The following is a 23,655-nucleotide window of genomic DNA, read 5'->3' on the forward strand; positions in this document are numbered from 1 at the left end:
ACCTTGTCTGTGACGCACCGCCATGACACTATGTACCTTGTCTGTGACGCACCGCCATGCCAATATGTACCTTGTCTGTGACGCACCGCCATGACACTATCTATGTCCATCTATCTTTGCCGAATAAGTCATATTATTTCTTTCTTTCTTGGTGGGGACCTTTCGGCCCCAGCAAGCTGGTGCTCAGTTTGTCCACCTCGGAGGATGACAAAAGTTTGTCCACCTCGGAAGGATGACAGGTGTTTGTCCACCTCCGAAGGATGACTGGCTGAGTGCACCTGCCTGGTGTTGACGATGACCGCCAAAACCAGGCTTGCCCATCAGGCATCACCCCCATGCGAGGGGAGACATCTATATGGCATCTGTATGCGGCGGGACCGTTCGCGCGATCTTCAGGTTGAGTAAGGAAAAACAGGTAAGGGAGCAAGAGGGAACGGGGAAGGAAAAAAAAAAAAGGGTTGGAAGATCTGCGACCGTTCACTCGCCATAGAGTCTGGTTCTGGTGCGAAAACAGCAAATGATTTATTCAATAAACGCGGACGTCGTAGGAAACAGCGTTCAGGTAATTAATAAACGCGGACTTCGTGGGAAACAGCGTTCAGGTTTTCCGTCCGTTTAGTGTTTTCTCTTGAACTTCTCCCGCTGCTGGTCGCGTCGTTTGACGTCGCAGGAGTTCAATGAATTGAACGAAGGATGAAGGAAGCAGGTAGGAGGCAGGGGTGTGTTCCGTCAGCAAGCAGCTAGATACCCTCGCCAGAGGAGAGGTTTTTCCATTTGAATCCGTTTGTTTATTTGGCAAAACAAACAAACATTTTTTTGCAAGTATGTTGCTCACTCCGGTTTGTGTGTTTGTCTGTCCGCTCACTTATACTTGCCTACAGGTTACAATTTTAAACAGATCTTCACGAAACTTCACCAAATGGTAGAGTTCTTGGTCCGACAAAATCCTATATATTTTTGGGGTCAAAAGGTCAAAAGGTCAACATAGGCCAGAGGTCAACCACATTTTTTCAATTTTCTAAAATCCTCAATTTTCATCCGATTGACTTGAAATTTGAATAGGATATACACATCAGGTAACTGAATTCAACCACCAACTATTTTGAGATCAGCATAGGCCAAAACGTCAACATAGGCCAAAGGTCAACAACAATTTCTAATTTCTAAAATCCTCTATTTTCATCCGATTGACTTGACATTTGAATAGGATTTACATATCGGCGAACTGAATTCACCCACCAACTATTTGTGAGGTCAAATGGATGTTCTACTGGTGCCATTCTGCTTTCTTCTCTTTTGCCAAGTGTCGCTATATGAGTGATTTTTCATTTATTTCCGGCAAGTATGTTGATCAGTTGGTTTGTTACTTGCCGGAAAAATTTTTCCGTGTCCTCAATTTTCTGGTGTTTGTCTGTCCGAAAAAAAAATTTTTTCCGGCAAGTATGTTGATCTGATCGTTTGTTTGTCTGTCTGTTTGTCTGTTGTCACGTGGGTGTCACGATGTCATATGTCACGTGGTCGGCCACCATTTTGGAAAAACGGCAAAACTTTGCACCTCGATATCTCCGAAAGTGCTGAACAGAAAAAATTGAGACATGGCTCGTTGTAAAGAACTCTCCATGGGGAATAAAATATGTTAATGATGACGTCATAGGTCACGTGGTTCGGCCGCCATCGTGGAAAAACCGAAAAAATTTGCACCTCCATATCTCCGAAAGTGCTGAATGGAAAAAATTGAGACATGGCTCATTGTAAAGAACTCTCCATGGGGAATAAAATATGTTAATGACGACGTCATAGGTCACGTGGTTCGGCCGCCATCTTGGAAAAACCGAAAAACTTTGCACCTCCATATCTCTGAAAGTGCTTAATCGAAAAAATTTAGCCATTTCTCATTGTAAAGAACTCTCCATGGGGAATAAAATATGTTAATGATGATATCATCAGTCACGTGGTTCGGCCGCCATCTTGGAAAAAACGAAAAACTTAGCACCTCTATATCTCCAAAAGTGCTGAATAGAAAAAATTGAGACATGGCTCATTGCAAAGAACTCCATGGGGAATAAAATATGTTAATGATGACGTTATCGGTCACGTGGTTCGGCCGCCATATTTGTCGAAAATGGCCGATAAAAAAGTACATTCTGGCAAGTCCTCGGTCCCTGACCGATTTTTCATTTGTTTGTTTGTTTGTTTGTTTTTTATTATTATATACTTTCTTTTCTTCTTCTCTTCCTCCTCCTGTGGCAACATTTATAGTCACCAGTAACCCTGGCACTTTTGGTGAATTTGAGAAACTCTTACTTAACATTGCTTTTCTGCGTCCACGAGATGAGGCATACAGGGCAAGTTGCACTTCGTCAGAGGATGTCACTTCATCTTCCCTGATGCTGAAAGTAGGCCGACTTCGATTGTTCAATCTCGACGATACCATGCAGCATTGTATATTTATCCATGACGTCCAGCAATTCATTGTCTGTTGTGACAAACGTTAACTCCCCAAGGGGTACGGTATGTGTATAGGGTGAGAATGATGACGTCATCGGTGAAGTTATATTCCAGCCATAACTGGTTGAATTGAAATTTTTAAAAAATCGCCGAGATGTGAGCTGTAAACCATCCATGGGTATTCATCCAGCCAGATCCACAAAAAAACAAACTTCCATTACATGCTCCAAGATACCTTGGGGTAAACACAAATGGGTCTGATAGATTTTTGTGATGCTTTCGAGATGCACATTTCTCTCCAGCAGATAACTATTGAATTGCCTCGTCAACTTTCGCTGGCCACATGACCGCATTCATGCTGCGAAGCAAAAAGCGGATTTCAGCAATATTGGTTCACTTTGTCTGTGTACAAACGGCAATTTATGATCGAGGAACAATTTAATTTCAATTGAATGTTATATTTCCAACACGAATCGAATTATGAATAATTGGAAAACGAATTTGTAGTTTGACCCTAATTCTGTCTTCTTTTTTATTATTATTATTTTTTGTATACACAATCGAGGCTCGTGTAAGAGCTAACACATTAAACATGAAAGCATGCACGGACACATAAAACATACAATAAAGGGAGGGGGAGAGAGGTAAGCATTCAAGCACAACAACAGTAGACAACAGGGACGTCGGTCGATCTATGGAAGGGAGAGGGAGGGAGGGAGGGGGGGGGGGTACCCGGTATAAAACAAATTAACATTAATTTTCTATGAATTTCAGGAATGAAGTCGGAGATAGAAAGAGATGGATTTTTGGGGTGTTTTAAGAGGTAGAAAAGATTAATGTTTTGGATGGAGGAAGATAAGAGATGGTGGTGAACAGCTGTTTTGAAGACCTGGAGGGAGGAGAGGGATTGAAGAGAGTATGGGAGTTTGCTCCAGAGGCGGGAAAGAAGACGAATGAAAGAGTGAAGGTGAGCGGAGAGTCTTGATCTTGGTAGTTTCACCAGAAGAGTCTTGCTGACAGATCTTGTGCGTCCTGAAGGAATATTTGGGGGACAGAGCACAGACAGAGCAGGGAGAGCAAGGCCGGAGATGATTCTGTAGAAGACAAAGACCACCAACGTGCATGCGGTGAGAGAGAGGAAGGCCCTCAGAATCGACTTCATCGTGGGAGATTCTAATGATTCTAAAAGCCTTGGTTTCTACAGCGTGAAGCCGAGCTTGGTGTGAGACAGGAGCACCAGCCCAGAGAGGAGAGCAGTATTCCATTGAGCTGCGGATGAAAGCTTTGCAAGTGGTGAGGAGCTCAGAAGTGCCCAGAAAGGACTTCGCAAGACGGAGGATTCCCAGACGGCGACTGGCTTTGCAGGCCAGCTTGGAAATGTGGTTTTCTCAGGAAAGATCATGGCAGATAGTGAGACCCAAAAGCTTGAGTGACAGAACTTCTTCAAGAGGATTGTTGAGAAAGTAGATGGGAGGTTGTCCAGACAGTCTTTTCGGAGAGGCAAAGTGAGAGTGTGAGATTTGTCAGGATTGAAAGACATGTTCCACTTGTTTGACCAGTCTGTGATTTTGTCCAGGTCTTCAGAGAGTGAGGAGGCTGCAGACTGCCGATCTGAGGGATGAGGAATGGAGCGGCAGAGAGTACAGTCATCAGCAAAGAGATAGAGAGGATTTTCCAGTCGGAGAGATCATTGGTGAAGACCAGAAAAAGCACACGGCTCAGAACACTGCCTTGAGGAACTCCAGGCAGAACAGGAAGGGGCGATGAGAGAAATCCATTCAGGGCCACACGTTGACTACGACCAGAGAGGAAGTCTGCAAGCCATGAATGGAGATTTCCATGGATACCATAGGAGGAGAGTTTGGTGAGCAGAGCTGGGTGCCAGACCGTATTGAAGGCACGTGATATGTCAAGGGAGACAGCTCTGATTTCCTGTTTGGCATTGAGGACCTCCATCCATTGTTGAGGCAGCAGAAGTCGCATGTCCAGAGTAGAATGACCTGGTCTGAATCCAAATTGATGATCGGAGATCAAGCCATTGGAGAAGAGGAAGGATTTCATATCCGAAGCAGTGATGGATTCCATGACTTTGCTGATAATTGGAAGCAGGCTGATTGGTCTGTCGTTGCAAGGATCTGTTTTTGCACCTTTTTGTGTAAAGCGGTAATGTTTGCTGATTTCCAAGATGATGGCAGATGACCTTGAGCAAAAGCGAGGGTGAAAAGAACAGAGAGAGGGTGAGATAGAGCGGCAGAGCAGGATTTTAGGACCTGTGGGCTGATGCCGTCTGGTCCAGTTGCAGAATCGTCGTCGAGGATTGACAGAAACTTCTCCACCTTGTCAGGAGAGAAGGACACAGAGTCCAGGAGCAGCTGGGTACGGTGGGTACAGAGAGCGATGGATTTGGGACACAAGATTTTGAGGCAAACACAGAGTTGAGGCATTCAGCTTTGTCATGTGCTGTGTCAACTGTGTAGCCATTTGAGGTAAGGGAGGGGATGGAGGGGGAACAAACACCAGAAACGGATTTGACGAGACGCCACCAGGATTTGGAGGAAGGAGACAGGTTTGAGAGTTCAGTCTTGAGAGTGAAGAGATATTGTTTCCTGGCGCTTCTGAGGGTAGACACACACATGTTCCGAACTTTGTGAAAGGAACTGAGATTACCTTCAGTTAGATTTGCCTTCCATGAGGCGAAGGCAAGGTGTTTCAGAGCAACTGCCTCACCACAAGATTGTGTCTTTGTAAATGTGTAACGTTATACCGCCACCTGGTGCTAACCAATATTCTTAATTTTAATTTGATAATGTGCATCACAATGTTGAAATGTTGATATGTAAGAATAATTCCAAATATACTAAATGTTGCATTTCACCCATTTTAAATGGAGGTTCAAACCAAAGCATCTACCACCGACCTTTGCAGCGAAGTGGAAGTGATTTTGTCTCGTCGTGTAAAAACAGCAAGGTTGGCTGATGAAGAGGGCTGCCAGCATAGCCTAGGCCGTAGAGTTATGTGTATTCACCTGTGAGCTGTCTAGCCTGGGTTTGAATCCCGATCCAGCTATACAACCACACAAACTTCTTGTATCACAGGTAAAAATATGAAGAGACAGAAATAAAGAAATATTGTCCAATAAGATACGATGAGAATAATAATCAAACAACTGACCAGATGCAGTGCTGGAGTATCAGGAGGAATCTAAAAAGACAAATATGGAGTCACCAGAAGGAACCTGTATAGGATTTGGATATTGACTGCTACTCCTCTACTCTCAAACCCATCCTGGTGCAGCCAGGTGAATCCTACAAAAACATTTATAAGATTCACCCCTCCATAGACAAAAACGAGAAGAAAATAAAGGAGAGATGGAGGACAAATAAATGAAAAATCGGTCAGAGACCGAGGACTTGCCGGAATTTACTTTTTTATCGGCCATTTAGGACAAATATGGCGGCTGAACCACCTGACCGATGACATCATCATTAACATATTTTATTCCCCATGGAGAGTTCTTTACAATGAGCCATGTCTCAATTTTTTCTGTTCAGCACTTTCAGAGATAGAGGTGCAACGTTTTTCGGATTTTCCAAGATGGCGGCCGAACCACGTGACAGATGACGTCATCATTAACATATTTTATTCCCCATGGAGAGTTCTTTCCAATGAGCCATGTCTCAATTTTTTCTATTCAGCACCTTCGGAGATATGGAGGTGCAAAGTTTTTCGGATTTTCCAAGATGGCGGCAGAACCACGTGACTGATGACGTCATCATTAACATATTTTATTCCCCCTGGAGAGTTCTTTCCAATGAGCCATGTCTCAATTTTTTCTATTCAGCACTTTCGGAGATATGGAGGTGAAATTTTTTTCCGTTTTCCCAAGATGGCGGCCGACCACGTGACATATGACGTCATCATTAACATATTTTATTCCACATGGAGAGTTCTTGACAATGAGCCATGTCTCAATTTTTTCTATTCAGCACTTTCAGAGATATGGAGGTGCAAAGTTTTTCGGATTTTCCAAGATGGCGGCAGAACCACGTGACTGATGACGTCATCATTAACATATTTTATTCCCCATGCAGAGTTCTTTACAATGAGCCATGTCTCAATTTTTTTCTGTTCAGTACTTTTGGAGATATAGTGGAGCAAAGTTTTGCCGTTTTTCAAAGATGGCGGCCGACCACGTGACATATGACGTCATCATTAACATATTTTATTCCCCATGGAGAGTTCTTTACAATGAGCCATGTCTCAATTTTTTCAATTCAGCACTTTCGGAGATGTTGAGGTGCAAAGTTTTCGGTTTTTCCAAGATGGCGGCCGAACCACGTGACCGATGACGTCATCATTAACATATTTTATTCCACATGGAGAGTTCTTGACAATGAGCCATGTCTCAATTTTTTCTATTCAGCACTTTCAGAGATATGGAGGTGCAAAGTTTTTCGTTTTTTCCAAGATGGCGGCCGAACCACGTGACTGATGACATCATCATTAACATGTTTTATTCCCCATGGAGAGTTCTTTCCAATGAGCCATGTCTCAATTTTTTCTATTCAGCACTTCCGGAGATATGGAGGTGCAAAGTTTTTCGGTTTTTCCAAGATGGCGGCCGAAACACGTGACCGATGACGTCATAAATTGGGCACAGCCTATTCCAGGGCAAGACGAATATGTGTGCAAAGTTTGGCGATTCTCCGTGCAACGGTGTAGACGCAGTGCTGCAAACAGACAGACAAACAGATGAAAAATCGGTCAGAGACCGAGGACTTGCCGGAATGTACTTTTTTATCGGCCATTTAGAACAAATATGGCGGCCGAACTACGTGATACATGACGTCATCATTAACATATTTTATTCCCCATGGAGAGTTCTTTACAATGAGCCATCTCTCAATTTTTTCCATTCTGCACTTTTGGAGATATAGTGGTGCAAAGTTTTCCCGTTTTTCCAAGATGGCGGCCGAACCACGTGACCAATGGCATCATCATTAACATATTTTATTCCCCATGGAGAGTTCTTTACAATGAGCCATGTCTCAATTTTTTCTATTCAGCACTTTTGGAGATATAGTGGTGCAGTTTTTCGGTTTTTCCAAGATGGCGACCGAACCACGTGACTGATGACGTCATAATTAACATATTTTATTCCCCATGGAGAGTTCTTTACAATGAGCCATGTCTCAATTTTTTCTATTCAGCACTTTCGGAGATATAGAGGTGCAAAGTTTTTCGGTTTTTCCAAGATGGCGGCCGAACCACGTCACCGATGACGTCATCAATTGGGCACAGTCTATTCCCGGGCAAGACCAATATGTGTGCAAAGTTTGGCGATTCTACGTGCAACGGTGTAGACGCAGTGCTGCAAACAGACAGACAGACAAACAGACAGACAAATGAAAAATCGGTCAGAGACCGAGGACTTGCCGGAATGTACTTTTTTATCGGCCATTTAGGACAAATATGGCGGCCGAACCACCTGACCGATGACGTCATCATTAACATATTTTATTCCCCATTGAGAGTTCTTTACAATGAGCCATACCTCAATTTTTTCTATTCAGGACTTTTGGAGATGTGGAGGTGCAGAGTTTTTCGGTTTTTCCAAGATGGCGGCCGAACCACGTGACCGATGACATCATCATTAACATATTTTATTCCCCATGGAGAGTTCTTTACAATGAGCCATGTCTCAATTTTTTCTATTCAGCACTTTCGGAGATATGGAGGTGCTAAGTTTTTCGGTTTTTCCAAGATGGTGGCCGAACACGTGACTGATGACGTCATCATTAACGTATTTTATTCCCCATGGAGAGTTCTTTACAATGAGCCATGTCTCAATTTTTTCTGTTCAGCACTTTTGGAGATATAGTGGTGCAAATTTTTGCCGTTTTTCCAAGATGGCGGCCGACCACGTGACATATGACGTCATCATTAACATATTTTATTCCCCATGGAGAGTTCTTTACAATGAGCCATGTCTCAATTTTTTCTGTTCAGCACTTTTGGAGATATAGTGGCGCAACGTTTTGCCGTTTTTCCAAGATGGCGCCCGAACCACGTGACTGATGACGTCATCATTTACATATTTTATTCCCCATGGAGAGTTCTTTACAATGAGCCATGTCTCAATTTTTTCTGTACAGTACTTTCGGAGATATAGAGGTGCAAAGTTTTTCGGTTTTTCCAAGATGGTGGCCGAACCACGTCACCGATGACGTCATCAATTGGGCACAGTCTATTCCAGGGCAAGACCAATATGTGTGCAAAGTTTGGCGATTCTCTGTGCAACGGTGTAGACGCAGTGCTGCAAACAGACAGACAGACAGACAGACAAACAGACAAACGAACAGATCAACATACTTGCCGGAAAATTTTTTCCGGCAAGTAACAAACGAACAGATCAACATACTTGCCGGAATCTTTTCCGGCAAGTAACAAACAAACGAACAGATCAACATACTTGCCGGAATCTTTTCCGGCAAGTAACAAATTAACTAGATGGTATTCATGGAATACTTACCCTGCGTAGTTAACTTTGTGCGAGCCAATTCTTCTGTTTTGAAGGGTTTTTTTTGATCCAATATGGCTGCTAGACCATGTGAGCGATGACATCACAAATTAATATTTTATAATATAATTATTGCGTAGATCATGCTCAAGAAATTTCATTTTGATCAGACTAAGCGTTGTCCCTGTCGAATTATGACGTCATAATTATGGCATCAATGACGTCAACGTTAACACTTATTCTGCATGCGGAGTTCTTTACAATGAGCCACGTTTAAATTTTTTCCATGGAGCAGTTTCGGAGATATCGAGTTGCAACGTTATTTGGTTTATCTAAGATGGTGCCTGTACCACATGACCTACGATGTCATAATTATCATTAAAATATTCTGCAGGAGGAGGTGCTCCTATGGTGAACCTTTTGTATCCAGCAGACCAACAGTTGCAGAGAAAAAAAAAATTCATACTGATCGGATGAAGTGTTATACTTGTCGAATTATGACATCATAACTAAGGCACCGATGACCTCATCATGAACATATTGTTACGTGTTACCTCTCCAAACCCCGGATACGGTGCACCTCAGAGTCTCGAGAGGGAACGTGGCAGAAAGATTTGTTATTTTGAGTGTTCTAATAAACCATGGTAAAACCACACCAATGCAATTGTGTCGAGCAAAATAAGTAATTGTATTAAAGGTGCAGTCACACTATAACGTATAGCAGTAACTTATGCCGACGTATGTGAATTTTCACCAACACGCTGGTGTACGTTGACATAAGTTAGGGGTAGGTTTGGTATAAGTTGTATACGTTAAAAGCACGCTGGTATAAGCTGGCATACGTTGTTGTACGCAGAGGCCGAAATACATTTTTGTGCATGCACAAAATTTTGGGCGTATGCCGACGTCCTCTTCATAGGTTAGGCATACGTTAGGCATACGCTAGACATACGCTAGACATACGTTAAATACGTTAGAGGTAGGTTACTCATACGTCGAGATATGTCGAGATACGTTGGCATGAAGGTGTACCGTACAGCTAACTTATTGATAACCTATGAGTAACTTACTTCTAACCTATATCTAACCTATATCTGACGTATCTGCAACGCATATTGACGTATTCAGATGTATTAGACGTATGTCTGACGATGGAGTAACTTATTGAACGTGTTTCTACCGTACAGCTCGCGTATTATTGGCGTTTTGCCAGCGTTTTGCGGTCACTGTATATATGGGGGCCTGTGAGTAGCTCACCATCACTTCTCCACCCGTCATCAGAGAAGATGGAGGATCCTGAGAGACTTTGACAAGAATACCAACTAGTCGTTCTCCAACATCAGTATGACATCATCGAATTGGCACTTCACCAGATCCGTACTGTCGAGATCGGCACCGTAATTTATGCAGAACATCACGTGATCGTCGGCAACACGCCGAGCGCGCTGCGCATAGGTTTCTCATAAGTTACTCATACGTTGGGCATAAGTCGAGAACGCTGGACATACGCTGGCCATACGCTGGCCATACGCTGTGATATGCTGTCATAAGTTATATATAAGTTAGTGATAGGTTACTAATAGGTTAGACATACGCTATGTATGTATACGTTCAATACGTTATGCATACGCCCAATTTATTCATGCTGTAGAATTTTCGATGCTTTTTTGGGCGTATGACGACGCGTTGACATTATTTTATGATTTTTCATACGCTAGATATAGGTTTCTCTAAAACGTCATAGTGTGACTGCACCTTTAGAACTCTCACATACACAATAACAACACTCTTAAAGAAAGTACCATGAAAATATCACTTGCATCTCATGAACAATACATATGATGGTACCATCATTCCCCAATGCTCTCGAAGCAAGAAACGCCAAACGTGAGTGGAATGTTACAATCACAAAGTCCGTGCACGAATCCCCACGTTGGGCAAAGGTCGAAGTCGTGCAGAGCGGCAACAACAACAGGCAAGTATCAGCGCGGCTGCGGACGAGGAGTTGCATGGTGAGAGGTCGGGTCGATGGTGGTGTGGGGTAATGATCCCCCAAAAGGTGAGTGCAATCCACGCCCCACGTCCACCAACGATTTAGCCGACATGGAAACCAACGGCGATCAACATAAATAGGTCGATATGGGAATTAAGCCGATATCGGAACCAATGGCGATCCACACGATGATGTCGATATGGGAATCCTAACGACAAAACACAATTCACCAGGTGGACGGCTTCCTCGAGGAAATATTGTGGATCGGCCTGTAATGGAGGCTCTTGCTTTCCCACCAACAATAGTTCACGCAAGGTACCAAAACCTGAGATGCAGGTTTAATTGCAATCGCAATATGGGACAATGTCGCGGGCAATCCATTTCCCGGGAAGCCTCAATTCATTCGCGACCAATATCAAGAAGTCCGCTCATAGCCTTGATGCGACTCACGGCTGTCTCTTTTCCCCGCCAATTTCCTCCTTCCTCCTCTTCCGGTTTCTTTGCCACGTTTTTCTTTTTCCTCCACAAACATTTATTTTTCCCTTTTACTAAAGTCATCTCTATTTCACACAGAAATCTTAACAACAATATTACCGGAAACTAAAAATGCTACAAGTATATAATAACAACAAAGGCGGAAGTGACGAATGCTTAACGATATCTTATTCCCCATGGAGACTACTTGACAATGAGCCTTGTTTCAATTTTTTCCATTGAGTGGTTTTGGAGATATAGAGGTGTAATATTTTTCCAAGATGGCGTCCGTGCCATGTCATCTATGGCGTCATTATGAATAACACAAGACCGAGAGTCCAACAGCGGCGTAGCCGTAGTACTCTACTCGCTGCAACATACAGCTGTCCATGTGTAAAATCACATGATGGGTTTGACCGCTTCGACGACAGGTTCGACGGCTTCGACGACATGTTCGGCCTGTGCAGCATATAAATAAAAATGTCGGTCAGTGGAGTCAGCTGTCGTACGCCGTAATGACATCATTGACCGCCGTAATGAAGTAGCGTGATGGACGGACACAAAACGGCAGCTACTTTAATATTTATATACAAGATGATATATTTTAACCTATAGTAACTTTGCAGTCACTACAAAGGGATTATTGTTACGATTAGATTTACTATAATATTGTTAAGTTTGTGGGGGTAGGGATACTTTAGTCAAGGTAGATTTGTATAGGTAGGTGCTCCGAATGTCGTGTAGAAACCTTGATGTAATAAGTACTTGTTTAGACCGTGTGTTTGGATTAAGCTTGTATCTTCGTCCTCATTACGAGGAATGGGTCATGTTAACTAGTTTAGGGATTGTGTTAATTCCCTTGTATGTCTTACCCTATGTGATTTATCCTTTGGCACTGCACCATAGACACTAGTGAGAAATGCTCATTAATTGCACTAAATAATAAACCATAAAACCATCCGGAAGCCAGTTCTGAGCACGGCCATTTGGACGCGCCAGCTACATCACTCGGGTAGGCCGAGAGCCATGCCCAGAATGGCCATGATTGGGAGGGAGGTTTTGATTGACAGGCGGCCTGCGCATTGATTGGAGGAGAAGCACCAATGAAGTCAGAGGTTGGCCGATAAAAGGACACGCTGACCGACATCTTGGGGTAGTACAGCCTTGGTATCGGACTTTGGTGGAAGACAGCTGTGCGCGGACATTCCTCTCCTCATTGGGTTTCATCGTGGCGGCCGTGTTTCGAGATCTTGCAGTGTTGGTCGGAACGAGGCGGAAGGGCTGTGGTTGACCGACGCGTTTGGGAGCAAGCTGCATGCCTGCTGCTCGCGACAGCCAGTGAGGCCCGATTCGCGCCAAAAGAGCGTCTTGGTGAAAGAGGCAGAGCGCCAAGAACAACGAGCCACGGTTTCCGTGCCAAATTCGTGAGGATGGGCACGGCTGGGGAGCGGGCTGCACGCCTGCTTGTTCGCCTCGCGTGGGAGGCCTTCATCGAGGTCTAGCGGACAAGGGCGCATCGAGGCCTTCTTCCCACCAAGGCAGAAGCTGCATCCGGACTGCGCACTCAGGGCCTGACGACGCACCGAGCGAGTTGAGCTAAGTGCCACGATAAACTACACGTTTTTATTTTCCAACGTTTTTTTATCCCTTCGTCTGTGTTTAAGTCTGGTGTGAAGGATCCGGTTTCGGAATTTAGTTTTACCGTCGTGTTTCTTGTTACCGGCATTTCTTTTAATAAATCCTTTCATTATTTTCTGTACATTTTAAATCCGGTTTTTGTGTGAGTTATTTTTTGCAGGTTGGGACTGCCCGGTGGGATCGATCAGGTAAGCGCTTCAGCTTCCTCCCCTTTCTTACCCCGCATAGATAAAGTCCGCAATTGAACTGAACGCTTCAGAGTAAAAGCTCACTATTGGCCATTCGTGATCCCTGTGGTGTTCACTTGGGGAATCACGTTGCAATATTAACGTTACCTTATCATTATTATGAAAATGATATTACTAAAAAAAACCGAGGCTAATTCCTTACTTCTGCAGTTATTCGTACCATACACCGCTTATCATTGATTCATGAACCATACACCGCTTCAATGTAGAAACTTTGCAATAACGACAAAGGGATTGCAGTGTTACGATTATATTTACTATATTATTAGTATTAACGCTATTATTATTATGAAAACAATACTACAGTATTAAGAAACCTGGGCTAATTTGTCCAAAGCAGCCTGAAGGTGGGGCATGAAGCCTAAGGCCTATACTTACTGTGTTGTTGAAAGATCCGTAACGTTTATGCTTTTGATATTTGATGATCATTTTGACAATCAGTTTGTTTGTGTTTTACACTGAATGAAAAACGTAAAGGTAGCACATGGCGATTGTGATATATGACAGGTTCGACGATATGTCCGGCTTGAATGGCATAGGAATCAAAATGGCGGAGTGTGGAGTCAGCCATTGTACGCCGTAAAGACATCAGACGTCATCACATCACCCTGTCATGTGACCAGATCCTCAGCTCTGATTGGTATACATTTGAGGGGACATACATATTGACGGACAAACACTGTTCTAGACGGCTTTGCCCTATGGGCGACGCCATAAAAATCCTACAGGTGGAGACGCTACTGTGGTAAAATTTTGTCAATAGGACCAACGGTTGGCGAGAAAATGAATTTTAAAAAATGCAGACACGCACGTATGTATGCAACACGTTACCAACCGATTGCCTAACCCTGCTTTTTGCTTTGAGCAGAGCGCAACCATGCATAACACGCACACACACACACACCTAACCTAACCGAACTTTGCCACAGAATGTACATAGCAATTTACCAGCACACAAATCGATAGACATTAAGGCTGACAAATAGAAGCTGAAACTATCAAATGAGGGATGGCGGTGTACGAGCAGGAACCAGCTATTTAATATGCAATACTTTTGTATTAGCATTGCAATATCACTCATTCCTCATTTAACAGTGATTAAGACATCAATTTGTTAAACACCTCTGATAATAAACGTTTTGAGATTGTTTTTAAAGCTTACAACACCAATAGTTTGCCGAAGGCTCCTTTTACGCGAATTACATAACTTGGGTCCAGTTTTAATAAATACGCTTTTTTTTTGTAAAGGAAGGCCTTGTTTGTTTGAAATGGTAATTGCATATCAGCACGTCTTGTTAGGTAATTATGAATGACTTTATTTTAAACAAATATGAGAGTTTTGTGGCATCTCATTTTAATTCAGTCGGAACATGAGTAACCTCAAATCAAAAATGTATCTTACTTCTATTTTCACAACTTTATTATCATTAAAAAAAACAATATTTGAGTCATTGAATGTGGTTGGTAACATTCACCGTTTGTAATTCTCACAACTCATTTGTAACACCAAAATGTTGTCCACTTTCCTCCCTTATTTTTATTGTTTTAAATATATTTATTTGCATCACGAGCAAATTTTATTTGTATTTTATTGCATATTTATTTGCATTTTATTGCATATTTATTTTCATTTTGTGTGATAAATTAGCTCTTTCACGAGCCACGATCCTGTACACAATATATATATATATATTTATATATATATATATATATATATATATATATATATATATATATATATATATATATATATATATATATATATATATATATACAGACTTGGCATTTAATATGGAATATTATTTTTTTCTTGACTTGGGTTTACTTTCTTAACTCAGTATATCAATCTGGTGAGTTTCTTTTACACTTTGGTGATTTATTTGTTAAAAGAACCATGTCACTGATTGTCTGTCGCAGCAAGAAGTCAACAACAGGATTATATCACAGGTGGCGTGGCAAAATGTACGGACAGGTGCATTTGATGATTGGCTTCACAGTTGGGTATACAAGGATTGTTGTGTTCTGTATTAGTGGAAAACAACTGCTGCACGTCTCCAAAAGTTATTGCCGCTTCCTCTGGAGATGGTCCGTCAACTCGACAATGCTGTTTGTCATGGAGTGGTGGCTTTACGAAATTACGGCATGAAACAGCGTTCTATTGCTCGGCAGTATGGCATTACTCAAGGTCAGGTGTCAAAGATCCTGAAACGAAATGCTCAGAGGGGTGTCCCTACTCCAATACCGAGGCCAGGACGTCCCCGCAGAACCACAAGGAGGGATGATCGCCAGCTGCAACGGTTAGTCCGCAATGGCCATACCAAGTCAGCTAATCGGCTTAGGGCTGAGTGGCAGCAACTGGCAAATGTGCCTGTATCCAGAAGGCTAGTCAACCAACGACTGGTTCAAGCAGGCTATCGTGCCAGGCATCCCCTGAGAAAGCCACGCCTGACCAGACAACACCGCCAGCGCCGATTGCAGTGGGCCAGAGAGCACCGTCAATGGCAGCCAGGACACTGGAATCACGTGATCTTCAGTGACGAGTCTAGATTTCTGGTCTATCGTCAAGATGGCTGCGTCCGAGTGTACAGACAAGTGCATGAAGCCTACAACAAAGATTGTATAGTGCCAAGAGTCCAAGCTGGAGGTGGTGGGGTGACCGTTTGGGCTGCTTTTCATGCAAGGGGCAAAACTGACCTGGTTGTTTTGAATGGAAACCTGAACCAGTTCAAGTACAGGGCCATTCTGGAAGAAACATTGCTTCCATTTGCTTGTGCAGCCTTTCGAGGAAACTGTCTTCCAAGATGACAATGCACGGCCTCATCGTGCTACCATGATCCAACACTTTCTTGCTGACCGTGGTGTGGAGCATATGGAGTGGCCTGCCATGTCCCCGGATATGAATCCGACAGAGAACTTGTGGGCAGAATTAACGCGTCAAATCAATCACTTGGATCAGCAGCCGACCTCTGTGCGTGAATTGCAGCAGGCTATTGTCACTGCATGGCAAGCGATTCCTGTCCAAACCTTGGCAAATCTCGTGAACAGCATGCCTCAACGTGTACGTGCTCTCCTGAATGCTCGTGGGGGTTACACGAAGTACTGAACTGTAATTTTACTGTCCGTAATCCCAGTCATAATTTAACTTTTGTTTTTGTTAAAAAAAAAATTGGCTAATGTGCAAAATAAAGAGATACTTCTGGAAAACGTACAGAAGTTTAACACAGTACTGTCCATGAATTGAGTTCGATATCAGTTTACATCACTTTAAAGGATCAATTTATTTGCTTCGAAATGTCAAATGTGGTTTTTGTTTCTTTTAAAGGTCACATTAACAAAATCTAGAATAATTTCAACATAATTCGAATGAACTTTTGGTTCTAAGACATCTTGAAAAGTAAGTTCACCCCCACAAAAAAAAAATTCCATATTAAATGCCAAGTCTGTATATATATATCACAAACCTTCCTTGGAGTTCCCTAAACCCACCGTCGTCGGTTTCATTGAAATCCGTTAATTCGTTCTCAAGTTATAGTACGGTAAGCAGACGATGCAATACGGATCCTTTTGTAACGTGTTCCTCCCCAAACCCTGGTCACGGTGTACCTCCGAGCCTCGAGAGGAGTCACGGCAGAAAGATGTGTTATTCTGTATGTCAAAGATCAATGGTGAAACCACACCAATTGTTACCAACAAACAAGTATTGTATTAAGGTCACACAAGAATAACAGTACAATAACAATATTAATCAATTGTACAACCAATATATCATTCCTATGATGGCACCATCAGTTTCGTACAATAGAACTCACTGTGCTCCAAGTGAGCAAAAATAACATTCCCAATGTCTCTGTCCCGGCTTCAAGCCAAAGTTGGTTCCGGCTTCAAGCCAAAGTCGATCCACTCCAGTGATCGTCAGAACGATGTTGTATCGTGACCAGAATCCCGCTCGGTTGACAGTCACACTGCCAAAGATAGGCAAAAGTGTCCTCAAGAGGCGGCTGGGAAATCACACCTTCGGGTATGGAGGTTCAACGGCTCCCAATCGGCGAACCGCAATTTCCCACTCAAAATCCACATTACACACACACACCAAGTTAACGGCTGGATGCGTTGAAATGGTTGAAGCGAGGGGAAAAACCTGGAGCGATGCGAAATCAGGCGCGAGGTAAAATGGCCATCAGTCCGTTCTCAAGACGTAACGGCACTCTAATGATTCTCTTCGGAATCAACCGCAAAACCTGTTATGCAGGTTTATTTGTCACAGCGATAACAACTCTGTCGCAGGAATCCCTTTCCCAGGAAACCCCAAAGTTCGCTCGTGACCTCCGTTCGCCAGCGTTTGCTCCAGACCTCCAAACAGCTCGGCTCCTTCTCCGACCTCACTCGCTCCGCCTCTTCTTCCTCTCCTTATTCCTCTTCTTCTTCCTCTGGTTCCCGATCCGGTTTCCGGTTTCTTTTTAAAATATTAACTTTTTTTTACCTTTTGAAAACAGTTATCTCTATTTCACCTAAATGATAACAATAATAGTACATGCAACCAAAAATGTTTACAGTGGATGAGAACCACAACAACGGAAGTGATGAATCCGTAACACTCCCCCCCCCCCCCCCCCCCCTCAAGAAAGAAAGTTGGATCATCGTGAAAACTTTGTTTGCATGCAAAAACTCTTTTAATAATAATAATAATACATTTATTTTATATAGCGCTTTTCAAGAAGCCGAAAGGCGCTTTGACAGAGTACAAAAAACAAGTGCAAAAAGACAAAAATCAATAGGTAAATAATCAAAGCAAAAGGAAGGAGAAGGAGAAGAGATAGTCAGGGGTTAAATGCTGTGGGTTAAATGTTGAATGCAGTGTTGAACAGGTGGGTCTTGAGTGATGTTTTGAATGTGGTGAGTGAGGAGGAGTCTCTGATGGTGTGAGGTAGTGAGTTCCAGAGGGTGGGAGCAGCGATGGAGAAGGCCCTCTCCCCCAAGGATCTGAATTTGGTCTGGATGGGGGGGGGGGGGGGGGGTCAGGAGGTTGGTACCAGCAGAGCAGAGGTTGCGGGTGGGAGTGTGTCTGGAGAGGAGGTCAGTCAGGTAGGATGGGGCCAGGTTATGGAGGGCTTTGTAGGTCAAGAGGAGGATTTTGTACTGGTTTTTGGGCCAATGATGATTATTTCAGATTTATCATAGTTACGTTTGAGGAAGTCGATTTGAAGCCAGGATTTTATTTCAGTGATGTAGTTTGTCAGGATAGAGTGGGTGGCGGTGGAGATGGACTTGGTGGAGATGAAAAGCTGGATGTCATCGGCGAAGCAGTGGAATTGGAGACCATGACGGCGGATTTGGTGACCTAGGGGGGACAGGTACAGGATGAAGAGGAGGGGGCCAAGAACTGAACCTTGGGGGACACCTTGGGGGAGGGGAGCAGTGGGGGATTTGCAGTTATTGATGGAGATGAACTGGCGTCTGTCAGAGAGGTATGATTTGATCCAAGAGAGGGCAGTGCCGGTAATGTTAAAGGTGGTTTCAAGTCGGGTGAGGAGGATGGTGTGATTGATGGTGTCAAAGGCGGCGCTGAGGTCGAGGAGGATGAGAATGTTGAGGTTGCCGGCGTCAGAGGAGAGGAGAAGGTCGTTGGTGATTTTGAGGAGAGCAGTTTCAGTACTGTGGTTGGAGCGGAATCCGGATTGGAATGTTTCATACAGGTTATTGGCAGAGAGGTGATGTTTGAGTTGAGTGGCTACAGTGCGTTCCAAAACTTTTGACAGAAAGGGTAGGTTGGAGATGGGTCTGAAGTTATTTCGGGTGTCAGGGTTGAGTCCAGGTTTTTTCAGAATGGGGGTAACAGCAGCAATTTTGAGGGATGGTGGGATGATGCCTGTAGACAGGGAGGAGTTTATTGTTGCAGTGATAAGTGGAGAGAGAGCAGGAAGGGAGGCCTTGACAAAGCTGGAGCGGATGGGGTCAAGAGTGCAGGTGGCAGTTTTCATTCCTATGAGGAGTTCAGAGAGGTCAGTAGGGGAGACTGGGGAGAACTGAGACAGGGGTTGGCAGGATAAGGGGGGGGCAGGTGGTTTGAGGGGGAGTGGGTGCGGTGGTGGTTAAGCTGTTGTAGATGTTGTCAATTTTGCATTGGAAGAATGAAAGGAAGGAGATGCAGTTGTCTACTGTGAATGACTGGGTGGTGGTGTTCAGGGGGCTGAGGAGTTTGTTTATTGTAGAGAAGAGTGCTTTTGGGTTTCCAGAGCCAGAGTGGATAATTTGAGAGTAGTAGGCGGAGCGGGCATGGGAGAGGGCATCTTTGTAGTGTTGTAGGTGGTCCTTGTAGGCTTGGGAGTGAATTGTGAGACCTGTTTTATTGCGGAGTCTTTCAAGTTGGCGAGCACGAGTTTTCATCAGGCGGAGTTCAGGGGTAAACCAGGGAGCAGAATGGGTGAAAGAAACTGTTTTGGTTTTTATAGGCGCAAGGCTGGTCAAGGCTGGAGGAGAGAGTGTGGTTGTAGTAGTCAGTGAGGTCGGAAGGGGTGTGGAGGTCAACGAAGGGAGAAGTGGACATTTTTTCAGAGAGGGTGTACGAGAATGAGGTCGGTGAAAGAGCGTTTAGCTTACGGAAGTTGATAGTGCGATAATGCCTTGGTGCTGGGGTGGGGATGTTGATGGTCATAGTGATGGCTAAGTGGTCAGAGAGGGTGAGGTCGGAGCCAGAGAGATGGTGCAAAATTAATCCAGTAGAGCAGACAAGGTCCAGAATGTGACCACGGTTATGGGTAGGAAAGTTGACATGTTGAGTGAGGTTAAAGCAGGTGAGTAAATCAGTGAAGTCAGTGGTTATTGTGGAGTCAGTGGAGTCCATGTGGATATTGAAATCACCGAGGAGGAGGATTGAGGGGGAGAGGGAACAGAGCTGGGTCAGAAAGTAGGAGAAGTCAGACAGGAATGATGGGTGTGGTTTGGGAGGGCGGTAGACGACAGCCATGACTGACTGTGTGTGACCAGAGAGTTTAAAAGCCAGGTGTTCAAATGATTGAGCAGATGAGATGGAGATGAGGCTGGTCTTGATGTCCTGTCGGTGTATTATGGCAATTCCACCACCTCGGCCCTCAGAGCGTGGTTTATTGATGTAAGAATATCCATTGGGTGTAGTGAGGTTGAGTGAGAAGTAGTCCAGTGGTTGTTGCCAGGTTTCAGTGAGACAGAGAAAGTCCAATTTATTATCCAGAATGTAGTCGTTCAGGATGAGGCTTTTGTTGTTGAGGGACCGGGTATTGAACAAAGTGAGCTTCATGTTGGTTTGTACGGTGGCGATGAACTCAGGTGATTTAGCCAGGGTTTGCAGACAGGAGGTGCGATCATGTGCGTTGCTGTGACCAGGTGCGCTGGGACGATGAGTGGGAGTGCGCTGAGCCGACCAGAGTACGGGAATGAAGTGACCTGTTTGTAAGTAAACAAACTTACGACCAAAGCCTCTATGAATATATCTGGGTCGTCGCAGGAGTCCGTGGTATTTGATTGCAGAGATGCATGATGGGGTGGAGTAAGTGCTGAGCAGAAGAAGCCTTGCGGCAGAGTACCTTAGAGCCATGCCAGGCAGGAGCGAAGGGGACAAGTACGAGGCCAAAGCCGAGGAGGACGAGCAGGCCTTGCCGCAGCGGCAAATGACCGCAGCCGCTAACCAAGACAGCAAAGGCCGCAGCGGCAAACGACCGCAGCCGCAAGCCAAGACAACAAAGGCCGCAGTGGCTAACAGCCGCAGCCGCAAACCAAGACAGCAAGGCCGCAGCGGTAAACAGCCGCAGCCGCAAACAATGGCCGCAAACAACGGGAGCGGGCCTGAGGCAACAGTGGAAGAGCTGGGCAGGCAAAGCCAGGAGCAGAGCCGGGACCGAGCAGAGAGCAGATCCAACGGCCAAAAAGCCGGCACGACCACCAGAAAAGCAGACTATGTACAATGACCCAGTCAGAGAAGCGGCGAACAGGTAACGCCAGCGTCCTCTCCAGACCGGACCGGAAGCGGAGGAAAGTGGGCATTAACCACTTTTAACAAACAAAAGTAAAACTCACCCCCAAATGATCAATTCACGTGAGCAACAATAATTAATATTCCCCAAAATAAAGCAACAAAACTTCCAAACAACCTACAGGAATTTCCAAAGTTAGTTCACTCTGGATAAAGCATCAGCAACGATATTGTCCCTGCCCTTTACATGCTCAATTTCCAAGTTGAACTCCTGCAAAGCCAAACTCCATCTCATCAACCTCTGATTTTTATTTTTCATTTTTTGAATGAAGGTTAAGGGGTTGTGATCAGTGAAGACTTTTATAGGAAAGGTAGTAGTTCCCAGATACACCTCATAATGCTGAAGCGCTAGCAGGAGAGCAAGGGTCTCTTTTTCCACGGTGGCATAATTTGCCTGGTGTTTGTTAAACATTTTGGAATAGTAGCACACCGGGTGATCCACTCCATCCTCATCTTCCTGTAATAGAACTGCCCCAGCCCCCACATCACTTGCACCAATGGCCAACTTGAAAGGTGCTTGAAAATCCGGGGCTGCTAGGACAGGAGAGCTCATTAATATTGCTTTGACATGGGCAAAGACAGCCTGACATTTGTCATCCCAAACAAACTTGGTCTCTTTCCTCAGCAAATTCGTTAAAGGGGCTACCACATCAGAAAAATTCCTGCAGAACCGCCGGGACCAACCAGCCATACCCAAGAATCTCATAAGCTCCTTCTTCCCTTTTGGAACTTGGAAGCGATCAATGGCTTCTATCTTGGCTGTCACCGGTTGCACCTGACCCTGACCTACTACATGGCCTAGGAACACCACCTGTGCTTTTACAAACTCACTCTTAGATAAGTTGATGGTCAACCCTGCCTCGGTCAGTTTCTTGAAAAATGCCTGAATTTGTTTAATATGATCTTCCATGGTCATGGCGTGTATGATGACATCATCCAGATAAGCCTCCACCCCCTCAAGGTCTGCAATAAGCTTATTAATCAGCCGTTGAAATGTAGCAGCCCGTTTTTCAATCCAAAGGGAAGAACCTTGTACTGATACAACCCAGTTGGTGCGACTAAAGCCTTGATTTCCTTGGCTCTATCAGTAAGAGGAATCTGCCAATACCCTTTCAGCAAGTCAAATTTCGTTACAAATTTAGCTGGGCCGATTCTATCAATACAGTCATCAATCCTCGGGATGGGATATGAGTCGGTCTTGGTCACTGCATTAACCCGTTTTAAATCCGTACAACAGCGAAAACTGCCATCGGGTTTTGGGACCAACACACATGGTGAGCTCCATTCACTGCTGCTTGGTTCGATGATGTCATTCTCCAACATATACTGAACCTCCTTCCGAATATACTCCATCTTCACAGGGTTCATCCGATAGGGGTGTTGCTTCACAGGAGTGGCTTCCCCCACCTCAATATCATGATATACCAAGTCAGTACGACCAGGTACATCTGTGAAGAAATGTGCAAACTCAAAAATTAGGCTGGATAGTTGTCCTTGTTGTTCCCTCGTAAAATTACCTAATTTCTCATCTAAATTACTCAACACTTCCGTGTTCGTCAATCTGGGACAAGCCTGGTCATCAATGTTATCAAACTTCACACCGGCCTCAACCTCTGGATTCTCTTGCACCCCGACTACAGGCACGACAGGTGAGACAGGGACCATTTTCCCCACAGGCTTCCTCTCATGATATTTCTTCAGTCGGTTCACATGACACAGCTGCCGCTTTTTCCGTCGGTCGGGAGTTGTCACCACGTAATCTGTTTCATTAACCCTCCTTTCGATTGCATAGGGACCAAAATATCGAGCCTGTAGTGGCTGACCTGGAACAGGAAGCAACACTAACACTCGGTCCTCAGGACTGAAATTTCTTATCTGAGATTTCTCGTCATGTCTCACTTTCATTTTATCCTGTGTCACTTTCAAGTTTCTTCTCGCAACTTCACAAGCCTTTGCCAATCTGTGCCTAACCGTTGACACATACTCTACCACTGTTGACTGTGACTCTTCCTGTAGCCACTGTTCTTTCACCAATTTCAATGGTCCTCGCACTGCATGTCCAAACACAAGTTCAAAAGGACTGAACCCCAATGACTCCTGAACAGATTCCCTCGTAGCAAACAACAATAAGGGTATTCCTTCATCCCAATCCTTGTCACATTCAAAACAATACGTTCTGATCATATTCTTCAATGTCTGGTGAAACCTTTCCAAGGCCCCTTGGCTCTCGGGATGGTTGATCTTGATCTTACTTGATCCACTCCCAACAGGTGTACCACTTGCTGAAAAAGCATTGACATGAAATTGGAACCCTGATCAGACTGGATGA

General features: G+C 44.3%; 1 long non-coding RNA gene across 1 annotated transcript in view; it reads left to right on the top strand.

Annotated features, from left to right (window-relative positions):
- Positions 1 to 656: 656 nt before the first annotated feature.
- LOC137431160 (uncharacterized) overlaps positions 657 to 23,655 on the top strand; it is a 32,100-nt gene continuing 9,101 nt past the window's right edge. Inside the window, exon 1 of the long non-coding RNA XR_010985205.2 lies at positions 657 to 706. This is a non-coding gene — a long non-coding RNA (uncharacterized LOC137431160). The remainder of the gene's footprint in view (positions 707 to 23,655) is intronic.

Source organism: Myxine glutinosa, chromosome 7, assembly GCF_964187855.1.
Source record: "Myxine glutinosa chromosome 7, kmMyxGlut1.1, whole genome shotgun sequence".
NCBI classification, from domain to species: Eukaryota; Metazoa; Chordata; class Myxini; order Myxiniformes; family Myxinidae; genus Myxine; species Myxine glutinosa.